Source organism: Rousettus aegyptiacus, unplaced genomic scaffold, assembly GCF_014176215.1.
Source record: "Rousettus aegyptiacus isolate mRouAeg1 unplaced genomic scaffold, mRouAeg1.p scaffold_m13_p_13, whole genome shotgun sequence".
Classification (NCBI taxonomy): domain Eukaryota; kingdom Metazoa; phylum Chordata; class Mammalia; order Chiroptera; family Pteropodidae; genus Rousettus; species Rousettus aegyptiacus.
The window spans coordinates 19,407,304-19,419,633 of NW_023416288.1; the positions used below are offsets into that span (position 1 = coordinate 19,407,304).

The 12,330-nt window shown below is 39.0% G+C and overlaps 1 protein-coding gene and 1 pseudogene across 2 annotated transcripts in view; both read left to right on the plus strand.

The window, feature by feature from the left end:
* The window catches only part of DYNC1I1 (dynein cytoplasmic 1 intermediate chain 1), a 343,203-nt gene that overhangs the window by 42,349 nt on the left and 288,524 nt on the right, over positions 1–12,330 (plus strand). The window lies entirely within an intron of this gene.
* On the plus strand, positions 5,192–5,310 carry LOC118611219 (annotated as a pseudogene).

Genomic DNA, 12,330 nt, shown 5'->3' on the forward strand with positions numbered 1-12,330 from the left:
AGCCATTCCTTTCTCTCCCTCTTAGTCTTCATTTTTTATGAAGTGATCATGAGAACAACTTTGGCTCTGACCACTTTTAAATGTATAGCCTGGGAGTACAAGCCTCAAGCCTGGCCCTCATACCTGATCATTTCCTGACACAGGGCTTTCTTCCTTTCTTTTTTTTAAATCGATGTTGCATTTTTTGCATTGTGGAAACGCGGTAGGAAACTGCTGGCCCCTCATGCATATGTAACTCAAAGTAGAGGGCAGTTACCCTGTGGGGTGACCACTAATGATGTGAGTCAGTGCATAGTTTTTCTCTCTCAGAACGAAAGCAAATGTATTCGTTTTCTATTGCTGCTGTAACAAATTGCCACAACCTTAGTGACTTAAAACAACGTGAATTTGTTTTCTCAAGTTCCCCAGGTTACAAAATCAGGTGGGCTCGATGGGCTTCTCTGCTGAGTTTCACAAGACCAAAATCAAGGTGTCTGCTGGTTGAGACGCTTCTCTGGATGCTCTGGGGAGAATCTGATTGTGAGCTCAGTCACGTTGTTGCAATAATCCAGTTTCTCTTGTTTGCAGGTCTGAGGTTTCCATTTCCTTTCTGGTTGTCAGCCAGGGGATGCCCTTAGCACTTAGGGAGACTCTCTCCAGTCCTCGTATATGGGCCCCAGCATCTCAGAGACAGTAACGGCAGGCCGAATGCTTCTCACACTTGGAATCCCTCTGACTTCCCCTTTTGCCCTATCTTCTAGGTCTTCTGACTCCAGCCAGGGAAAGTTCTCTGCTTCAAGGGCGTGTGCGATTAAATTGAGTTCATCTGGATAATCCAAAATTATCTCCCCATTTTAAGATCAATTTACTTAATTACATCTGCGAAGATCTTTCAAGGTAGCCCTTATTTAGTATTTGATTGAATAACCAGAGGGTGGGTATCTTGGGGAACATCTAGAATTCTGACTACCACATAATCAGTCATCCGTAGTGGTGGCCAGCTTGACAACCTATTTTTATATCAGTTCTCTATTCTTACCTGCTTTGCTCTCACTATCTCCCACCTTTGCTTCGTGGGCCACGCCCCCCAATGAAGTATTGTCATTTAAGCTTTATCTCAGACTCTACGTATTGTAGAACTAATGTACAGTTCTTCCAGTGGCCCTGGGAACCAGACCTTCAGGATGGGATTCTGAAACTGGTTCCCTCACGAGTCAGATGGTGATAGGCAACCAATTCCTGGAGTTACCTGTGTAGCCTGGTGATAACCTCGGGCCTTCAGTGCCTCTTTAATTACTAAGGTCCTCATGTGTGATTTATCGGAGTGAGATAACAGGCGGAAAGTAAGATTTTGGGTTAGTCTTTGGTTAAGCTCTTGAATGATAGGGAAATAATGATAATCATGAACTGTGGAGAGGGCTTTTTATTTTTATTTTTTCATTTAAATTGAGCTTTTATTTTTTATTTTCAGATCATTGTAGTCACATGGAGTTCTGAGAAATACAGAGATTTTATGCATCCTTTACCTCCTAATGGTAATATCTTGTAAAACAGCCAAAATATTGATGTCGATACAATTGGGTTTCAGAACTTTTCTATCCTGACGCGGGTATTTCATGTTGCTCTCTTACAGCCACACCCGGTTCTTTCACCTGCAGACTTCTCATATTCTGGCAACCAATAATCTGTTCTCCATTTCTATAATTTTGTCATCTCAAGATTGTTATATAAATGGAATCATTACACTATATGAAATTTAGGATCGTTTTTACACTTTAGCATAATTATGCAGAGATTCATCCGAGTTGTTGTGTTGTCAACAGCTTGTTTCTTTTCGTCGCTAAGTAGCAATATGGATGCGCTACAGTCCGTTGAATCTCTGACATACAGAGGTTAAACTTTGATTATGGTTTGTAAAATTTTTATATCATTCACTTATGGAAAGTTAGCTGATTGTTTCCAGTTTTTGTTATTGATTTTTAATTTAATATCATTGTGGTCAGAGAGCATATTCTCTAAGAATTTAATATTTAATTTTTAAAAATTAAATTAAATTAAAATAAATGTAATATTTAATATTCAGGTGCTCTCATGGGATTGAGCAGCCAGTCACACACGTGGTAGTACCAACTCGATAATGCATCTTGTTTCCTCTTTCCCTTCTGCACTACCATTGTCTCTCATTTCTGCCCCTGGCCCACACTCCCCAGTGAGGTATTGGCACAGAAACCTTTTCTTTGGGTTCTGCTTTCTGGTAAACATAGGTGAAGACAGAGTATGAGTGTTAGCCTCTTCTGATGGTTTGCCATAATCTCGGGACATGTTCTGTGCACTAGTGCCAAAGTCGTGTCACATAAAAGGGAGGTGGAAGCGGACAAGCTGCAGAGGACCTTCAGATACTAGTTTAGATGGCTTCATCCTCGGTAATTCCCCAGGGCCCAAAGGGAATTACTAAAGGTAAATCTATAATCTAGGAGGAAAAGTATATGAATTTACAGAATGAGACAACACGATAGAGAATATATTTTAGAAAAATTATCTCGAGGACGTTTTCAGTCTTGCAAGAGTGACTCAGGGTATTTACAAGGCTCAGCCACCTTTCAATAGCAGGAAGGGATATGAAATTCTGATGTCTTCAGAAGGACTATGGAGGAGGCTGCGTGTGTAGACTACTGAAGGAGGCAGGGTTGGAACTGACCTTGATAAGGGTTGGCACTGCTGCGACTTTGTGACATATGAGGAACACATTGTTTCTCTACAGGGGATGAGCTCAGAGCCGGGGAATATTTCTGAATTTCAAGTATTGAGGACCTCTGAGTACTTCAGAGGGAGAGAGAGAGAGGGAGGAGGGTAGAAAGAAGCCCGGGAGCTGCCATGCTGAGCATTTGTGTTGTATACTGAAGTCTAGACTCCAATAATATTTCATATAAATGCCAACTTGGAAAGCTTGAAGTGGTACTACAACGAGAGTTCTTTCAAGTAAAGAAACCCATAGAATTAGCTAGGTTGATTCAATCTGACAATTAGTGTTGCTAACTCACTCATAAACAAATATTCTTAGATGTAAAAAAAGAATATAGTGGTTAAATTCTAAAATTTATATCAATCGCAATACCCTTTATTGTATAAACCTATACTAGACTTCTGCTAATATCCTGACCAGTGCTAAATTGGGCATAAATAGGCAGCAGTGGATAGCAGCTCTAGAAACTACTTTTTGCTTTTATGGTCAGTTGAGGTTACGAAACAAAAATGTAGATGCTTCATTACGTTACCAGGTTCAAATGAATCTCTGGTACTCTCTATTGAGGGAACACTTGCCATTTTGGGTGAAAAGACTTGCATCCTGAAGACTGTGCTATCTCTCAGCAGCCATGAAATCAGCAACCTAAAACTTCCATGGTCATCCCTAATGAAAGTGGAAATCTGGCAAAGAACCCAGTTGAGAGATGCAAGGTCACAGAAAGTAGTGGAGTCTTCAAGTGGGGAAAGGATTAGTCTCTCTAAAAGCCAGAATCCTACTTTGGGAGTGGCAGACATTAATGCTAATTAATGAGGGGTTCTAGATTGTACTGTAGTGCCTCGTGAATGGGTTGTGAAAGACGCTAGTACTTTTTCAACAATGTCACCATAGGGTACTAAGGAAATGCATGATGATTTACCTCTGAAGAGAAAAGGAAGTCATTACACTCCTATGATGTAGCTCACAGATTTGACAAGAAAGTTAAACACTTTGGCTCAGGTAATGGGCAGGATTCCAAGACAGGGAGGCAGATAAAAATATCCAAGGTTGTACTGTAGGACTAGTCTGTTAGATCCAACTGCTGTGCCTGGGCACAGTATTGACCCCATCCTGTGAATTCTCTTTAATATTCTGTCTTTGAGTTTCTTCCTCCAACATTCAAAATCCCCAAGTTAGGAAGGAAACATCTGGTATTCTTTAGATTTTCCAGAATGGGATAAAGTTTCTACCTTTTATAGACTTATGTGCCGTGTCTTTTGTTGTTGTGGTGGTCATTGTTGTTGTTTGTTTGGTTGGATGTTATAAGAGGGAATATAAATGGAATTTATTTGCTGGACAATCAGAGATCGCTAGAATGTGTCTTTTCTCTACCTTCTTATTGGCTACCCGATATCCCATATGAATTCTTACTCCCGGAATTGTACTTTACTGGAAAAGTTTGTGAAGGATTGGAGTAATTTCTTACGTGTTTTTAAAAAAATAAAACTTGTTTGTGTACTTATCAAAGCTTGGAGTTTTCTTTATGGGAAGGTTTTATATTAATAATTTAGTTTCTTTAAAATTAGTTTACATTATAGAAATTGTCAATATTTGATTATTTTTTTATCTTTGGAAAATTTAATTTGGACCATATTTTCTTCCCCTTGTTGAAAACATCCAATATTCCCATACATTTGAGTTTCCACAGCTTACAAAGGGGCAGTGGGTTTCCTGCAACTACATACTATACCCGACCTTCTTTAGAAAGATCAGACATATTCTAACCTTGCTTTTGAGTATTTTTAAAAAAATGCTTTAATGGTTCCATACAATTAATGGCAAATGAAACAAAGTAAGGCTTTATTTTCTCATTTTTCCCCCTTTTCAGTACTACATGTCAAAGGAATAAGGAAGAAGGCTTTCACACCAGTTGGTACCCTGAGGGTTGCTGCTGGGTCCTCCACGGTGCACCCATATCATCGAGGCCCTGAGGCACCCTGCACTGAGGAGCCTGAGGTGGTTAGGTGCTGAAAGTCCTTTCACAGCCACCTCACCGCACAGGGCGCTGTGGCTTGCCTGGGTCTTAGTGTTCCCAGGGCTCCTGGCCTTTAGAATAGCAAGGATACTAGGACCAAAATCACGACCAGAGGTCTCCCCCCTGGTACTGCACTACCGAAAGTTCATTTCTACGGGCCTAACAATGTACACTTAAAGACTCAATGTAATTCTGTAATTACTGAAAATGAAGTAAGAAAAAAAATACCGTTACTAATTCCTGTATCAAACTACCAGAATGGAAATAAAAATATTTATTTGATAAAACATATTTTCTTTGTCAGATGAAAACAATTTCCTTGCAAGATAATCTCAGTAATGTATATTTGTCACTATTTATATAATTTTATCTGGTGAGGAAATTTAATTGCATCTGAACAGCTTTGTCATTTTTTCAAACAAGTAGTTTCATTAGCTTAAAAATGGATAAGGTTAGTCAATGGCCATACCACCCTGAACATGCCCAATTTTGTCTGATCTTGGAAGCTAAGTAGGGTCGGGCCTGGCTAATATTTGGATGGGAGACCATGTAGGAATACTGGGTGCTGAAGGCTTTTAAAAAAAATGGATAAGGCAGCCAAATTTAACTGCTTTTGGTTGCAGAAAAACATCTCAGACATTAACCTTCATCTTCTCAAATGTTAAGAGTACATGATAAAAAGATAATCAAAGTATCTTCTCTTAACAGGAAACTAAGCAGCTATTGTCATCAAATCTATCCCTACTAACCACAGGGACCCTCATAAATATAAAATTAAATTCTTTTTGAGAAATAGGTTTGTGATTTTAGGTACGTGGGATTTACGTTTATTTGCTAAATGTTGTATAAAAATGTGTGGTTTTCACGTCTTTATTTCCATACACAAGGGATTTCGTCAACGTCTCAGCAAGTTCTCACACACAGAGGGCAGGCTGGCTTCCTCCGCTAATTTCAGAAAAAGGAATAGCCACATGTCATGTGCTCTCGGTCCCTGTTAGATCTCCTGTACTTGGGTGACGACCTCTGTGTCCATCACTGCCATGAGGTACTGAAAGCTTTGCTCTCACCAAGTAGCTCCTGCTGTGTCTTGACTTCTCGTGGACGAACCTCTGCAGTGACACTGTGTGCACTGGATCGTTTAGGGCCAACATTTTTTCCCTCTTATCCTGTTCTGTGGGTGGTTCTTCATCTTCTGTTACTTTCTGTTCTTCAAGATGAGAGACATCAACATTCAGTCTTTATAAGCTCCTGTTTTGGGATCTTCCATCATGACTTCATGTAGGCCCTCCACTGAAATGTTCATAATCCCACACGGTTTATCTCTGATAACACCTGGGCTCCGGTGGAGGGTCAGCAGCTGGGGAGGCACAAGAGGCATGTGGAAAGACTGAGTTGTGTGGCGCCAGAGGGAGGCCTGAGCGGACAGCTGCCATTTTTCCTCTAACACTTGACTATTATAAGTCTATTTAGATATCTATCTTCTGCCCGTTTTGATAAGTGGCATTTTCTAGAAATACAACCATATTGTCTACATTTTCATATTTATTGGCATAAAATTATTTATAATATTTTAATATATTCTTATTTACTTTTAATGCCTAGACGTTCTCTAGTGAAATCTAAAGATTTAGATCTAAATTTCTAGTGTGATTCATCCTCTTCAGACCTGATATTTTTATATTTGTGCATTCTCTCTTTTTTTTTATTAGTCTTGTTAAACATTTATCAATTTTCAACAGACCAAACATTTCGTTGTTGATTCTTGCTGTAAGAAGCTTATTGTCTACTTCATTAATTCCTTCCCTTACTTTTATTATTTCCTTCCTTATGTTTCTTTGGATTTATTTTATAGGTTTTTATCTTAACTTTTTGAAACTTCTGGTTTTAGCCGTGACATGTAAAGATCTGAGAATTCATCACTCTTATCCTTACATCAAGACAAAAGACTTATAAGGCTTGAACTGCTCTAACAATCAGCTTAATCTAATTGACAATTTATACTATGTTCCAACCAACAATAGCAAAATATGAATTATTTTCAAGTGCATGTGGAATTTGCAAAGATATACCATATGCTGGGCCACAAAACAAATCTCAATACATTTAAAAGGATTGAAATCATTTAGACTATCTTTTAATTTATGGATTATCAAAAAATTTAAGGCTAGACTTGATTATCCAAAAAGAGTCTCCAAATCCCCAAAACTATAGTATCTCTCCATCCAGAAAAAAATGACAAACCCACAATTATTTCTTTGTTCATGAAAATGATGCCACTAAAAAGCGGTTTCTCTAATTTCCTTTTTAAATTTATTACAGTTATACAAGCTTTCCTTCAAACTTTGTTTATCATAAGGAAACAAAATAATAATTTTCACAATATGTAAGTAAAGGAAAACTCCAACAGGCTTAAGGCTGCCTACTGCGGAGCAGTGCCAAGATCTCAGGTAGGCATACCTGACTGCTAGGAGAGAGACCTGGTGGTAAATAATGAGAATCCATGTTACCAAATGAAGACTGAAGTGGGGTCTGTTAGGTGAAAGTTTCCTTCCTCCAAGGAAGCTGACAGGAGGGGAAACACCTGGCTTCAGGTCACTGACACCAACATCCATGACAGAATTTTTTTATTCTTAGTGAGGCCAAAAAGGAGCCCTGTCACCTCTGGGAGGAGAAGTTAGAGCATGAATGGTAAAGAGGAACAAGACGGGAGTAATATGGGGGCCACGACCTCTGAACCTGACACAAGGAAGGTGTAACTACCACCCCGACAAGGCGAGGAGACCGGGCCTCTTCCACAGATTTAAATTTTGAGCTGGTAAATTTGAAATGTGTTGGATCTAATCGGTGTGATGTAAAAAAGCACTACAAATAAAAGAGGGGCACGGCTGGAGATGCCCCCACCTATTTCTAAACCTTGAGTAGGGCTCGAGGCTGAGGAAGAAGAGACTTTTTTTTTTTTAAAGTGAAGCCATGGCAGTATGGAGGGATTGAGTTTTCATGTCCACTCCATTTGCAGTACTTCACCCAGCAGCCTCGTGCTTCCAGAGTGCATCTGGATGAGCTCAGAAGATTAACAGTCAGCTTCGTTAAAGGAGCCAGATTCTGGGAAAAGAGGTCCAAAAGGTGAAAATTACAAATTGATGATTGAGGGAGAAAGATTTTCCCCAAGTTTACGAAGGCTTGGGCATGTGGGGTAGTCCTGTCAGCCTAGTTAAAAGGACATAAATATACCAACCGGCTGTGAGGACAAGTTAAAGAGAATAAAGGAGCTGATTCTAAAATTCCTACGCTGCTCTAGATTCACTTTGTGTTGAAAGATGTGGCTCTTATCTGAAACACAGACTATCTCTTTGCATTCTGTATGTGTGTTTGACAACAAACAACAAAACTATTTAATAATTGTACCACCCCTACTTCCACTATCTAGGATGTTGTATTAAGCTAATTACCAAACATCCCCCAGAAAGATATGAATATGCATATCTTGAGAGTATATGAGAATATATGAGATTGAGATTGAGATTGAGATATGAGATTGCTTGTTTATCCAACTCCTGCCATCCTACATCTTACCCTCAGTATTATTTTTTCCAAAACAAGTCATTAGTTCTATTTTTGAATATTTAAAATTATGTTCAGTAATATGAAGAACTTTACCACCAAAGTCTAGATTTAGGAACTAAGGGGATGTGGCAGAGATAGCTGGTTGTCCACCAACTGCAAGCTCCCTTCTCTTTATATAGTAATGAGCTACTTAACAACTGGGATACATTCTAAGAAATTCATTATTAGGCGATTTCATCATTGTGCTGACACCATAGTGCACTTATTTATTTATGTATTTTTTAGGCCTGCAGCACCTGGTCTTCCTAGGTATCTCCTATCCAAGGACTGACCAGGCCCGACCCTGCTTAGCTTCTGAGATCAGACGGGATTGGGCTTGTTCAGGGTAGCATAGCTGTAGACCTAGAAAGCGTTTTCACAAATCCAGATGATATGGCCTACTACACACAAAGGCTATACAGTATATAGTCTATTGCTCCTATGTTACAAACCTATATAGCATATTACTTTTCTGAGTACTGCAGGCAACTAACTGAAACACAATAGTATTTGTGTATCTAAATGTAGAAAAAGTACAGTAAAAATGTATAAAAAATTTTTAAATGGTATACCTATATAAGGCCCTTACCATGAATGGAGCTTGCAGGACTAGAAGTTGCTCTGAGTGAGTTAGTGAGTGAGCAGTGAGTGCATGCGAAGGCTCAGGATGCTGCTATAGACTTTAGACTTTACAAACACTGTACACTTAGGCTGCACTGAGTTTATTAAATGATATCTTTCTATCTTCAATAATAAATTAACCTTAGCTTACTGTAACATTTTTATTTTATACTTTTTATTTTTTAACTTTTTGACTCTTCTAATAACATTTAGCTTAAAATACATTGTACAGCTATACAAATTTTTTTTCTCTATATACTTTTTCTATAAGCTTTTTTTCTATTTTAAAAATATTTTACTTTTGTTTTACTTTTTAAACATTTTTTTTTCGTTGTTGTTAAAAACTAAGACACAAACACACATTAGCATAGGGTCAGGATGGTCAATTTCATTGTCTTCCACCTTCAGATCTATGACGTTGCTAGGCAATAAGAGTTTTTCAGCTCCGTTATAATCTTATGAGCCCACTGTCATATATGCGGTTCCTTATTGACCATAATGTTGCTACGCGGTGAATGACTGCTATAGACTTTTGGCTGGGCTCCTGAGGGCTCTACTAGAGATGACATTTCCCAGTCCCTTTTTTAATTAAATATGGTCATGTGACTGAGCTCTCAAAGAAGTGTGTGTAGAAGTGACCTAGCATCTTCAACATCTGGGCCATGAGACAGGGGTTTGCATGCCACATTCCCACGTCCTGCAAGATATATGCCTTTTGCTTGTGATCTGGCTTCCACCATGCAGATGAAGACCTGCTCTTACAAAGCAACAGGTTGCAGGAAACATGAGTCTCTGAGTGTGCATCTGAGCAGAGTAACTTGCTGCCCACCAGCCTGGTGTGCTCACTGAAGGGACATAACATGAAAACAATATGCTTCCATTGTTTTTAAACCACAGTATTTTGGAACCATTTGATTATACTGCCTTAGCCTTTGACCAAGCTTATAAAGCAGATTTTAGCAAAAAATAGAGTGACATGGCAAGTGGGAGTTTTACTTTTCTCTGCTTTTTTCCTTTAGTAAATTAATAAACTAAATGATTCACTTTTTTTCAGTTTAAGAAAGGCATTATAATTTTTTTCAGTTAGATACTGAGTAGAAGTGCTTAGAACCCCTGAATCATGAGACTAATTCTTATTAAATCATACAATCATCAAATTATATAACTTTGCTTCTGAAAGTAGTAAAAGAACTATAGCACCCTTAGTGAGGAAGTTACCTGGCAAAGGCCTCAAAAATATGTATTAGAGTGTAATTATCTTCCTACTCATCTCAACAAGTGCACGTACATGGGGGTGCATGCACATGCACACCCCCTTACAGGAAAGAAAGCCTCCCCTCATTTAGGAATCTTAAAGAGAAAGGTGAAAACTATAAACAGAAGATCAAAGGTCATCATAAATGGAAAGAATGAAAACTGAAAAGAGAAATGTAGACTCGAAGTTAAAAGAAGTCATAGCCTGGGAGGTCATTTTTAATGGATTTAGTTTCCACTTACTCTACAGACTGAGCACATTCTCCATTGGCTTCGTAAAGGATAATCATTCATAACCAGTCTCACGCAATTGCCACTAGAATTAATAAGTTTCTCTTCTTTACCAACCACTGCTGCAAAAGAATCCATAAAAAAATATTTGCAAGACTGACCATATTTAAGATTCAGAGCACTTCTCATGATTTTGAACACCACCATTGTCAGGAGTAACAAACTTCAGCATTGGTGCCTGATTAAAACCTTAAAAGAGTTAGTATGTAGCAAACACTGTAGGTAGGGAGGGGGACTACACAGGCAAATAGACATGGTAGTAGAAGTCCAGAGACCCAGCTAGCCGTAGCCCTGAACATGGCCGTGTGAGGGACAGAAGCAGGTGGCAGGGAGAAAATGGCTGGGGAGGGCTCTGAGGATGTGATTGTATTATTATATCCTGCTCATTTTATCCTACCCCTCATATCTATTGTCTTGGATTTAATGTGCTGGTTCCTACCATCAACTCCCCAGGTTTTGATTTCTATAGAGACAATCATCAGGATGTGTGTGTATGTGTATGTGTGTGTATTAGCTTTTAGAAACTCTCCTTTGACATAGGATATTATTTTCTTTTTTTTCTTCCTTTCAGTATCTCTTGAAATAATTGTTTTCCACCGCCTTTCTGTGCAGTTTTCTTCTTTTAACACGAATAGCCAAACAGCTGCTACTATTGTGTCTTACCATCTTCCCACATCAGAGGTAGAGACTCAAAAACAAGACAAAACAAAAACCATATACCCCTGGAGAGCTAAAAATCTATAAGAACACAATTCTAAATAATAAGTAGTTCACACGATTTAATGATAGTGCTCACTATGTAAGTGACATTTTTCTAATGCTTCATACTCGCTAATTCTCAAGGCCACCCTCTGAGATAGTGCTGGTTTGCAAATTCTGGGTGAAATCTGAAACTGGCCCCCATACATGGAGAAAGAACCAGACCACTCCACATTGGCAGGTGGCAGGTTTAATAAGCAAGGAACTTACAGATGAGGCTTGTCTTGAGCAGGTGCAAGAGTAGTAGATCTCTCCAACAGTTTGCCAGAATCTTAAAAGTTTGTATAGAGGCCTTAATTGGGTTAAGTCACATTTACCATCCAGATGATCTTGACTACACATTCCTAACGGCTGTGTCCCTGAACCAGCTCTGGCTGTGGGGACAGTGTGCAGAATGTACATTCCAAGGACAGAGGTGGGGGTGAGAAGCCTCTGATGGCTGGAGTCCAGCTGGTGGAACAACGTCCTCTTAATAATCTCTTCCAACATGTAGGTATTGTTAATATCTTAATTTTACAAACGAAGAATCTGAAGCACAGAGAAGTTAAATAACGTGCCCAAGGTCAAGTAAATACTATCTGAGTGGGTATCCCAGCCCAAATTCTAATTTTGAGAAGTCTGTGTGCAAAATCCAGCTATAGCAGACCTAATAAAACCCCAGAGTCCGATACACAGTGGTTGTATAGCACGTGAAGAACTTGGGTTCTGGCATCAAACACCCTGATTTAGGGTCCCTGCTTTATAAACTGTGAGAGCTTGAGCAAGTTACTTAAACTCTCTGAGTCTCAGCTTTCCTATGCATCAACCGTGGGGGGTGATGATAATGAGACCTAGCAGATGGAGAAGAGCCCAGCGCATAGTAGGAAGCTGCATCTCTGGTGCCCAGCAAATAGTAGGTGCTTGAAATATATTTGTTGAATGTTATTTGTTGTAATAGAAGGGCATATGTTAACAAGAGTAGAAAAAACGTCATTTCTTAGAGACAAACCCAGTGACCTTTCTATTCCTTCAAAAGCTTCTCATTTCTCTGGCACTTGCAGTATAGCCTACAGATGGATCATATCCA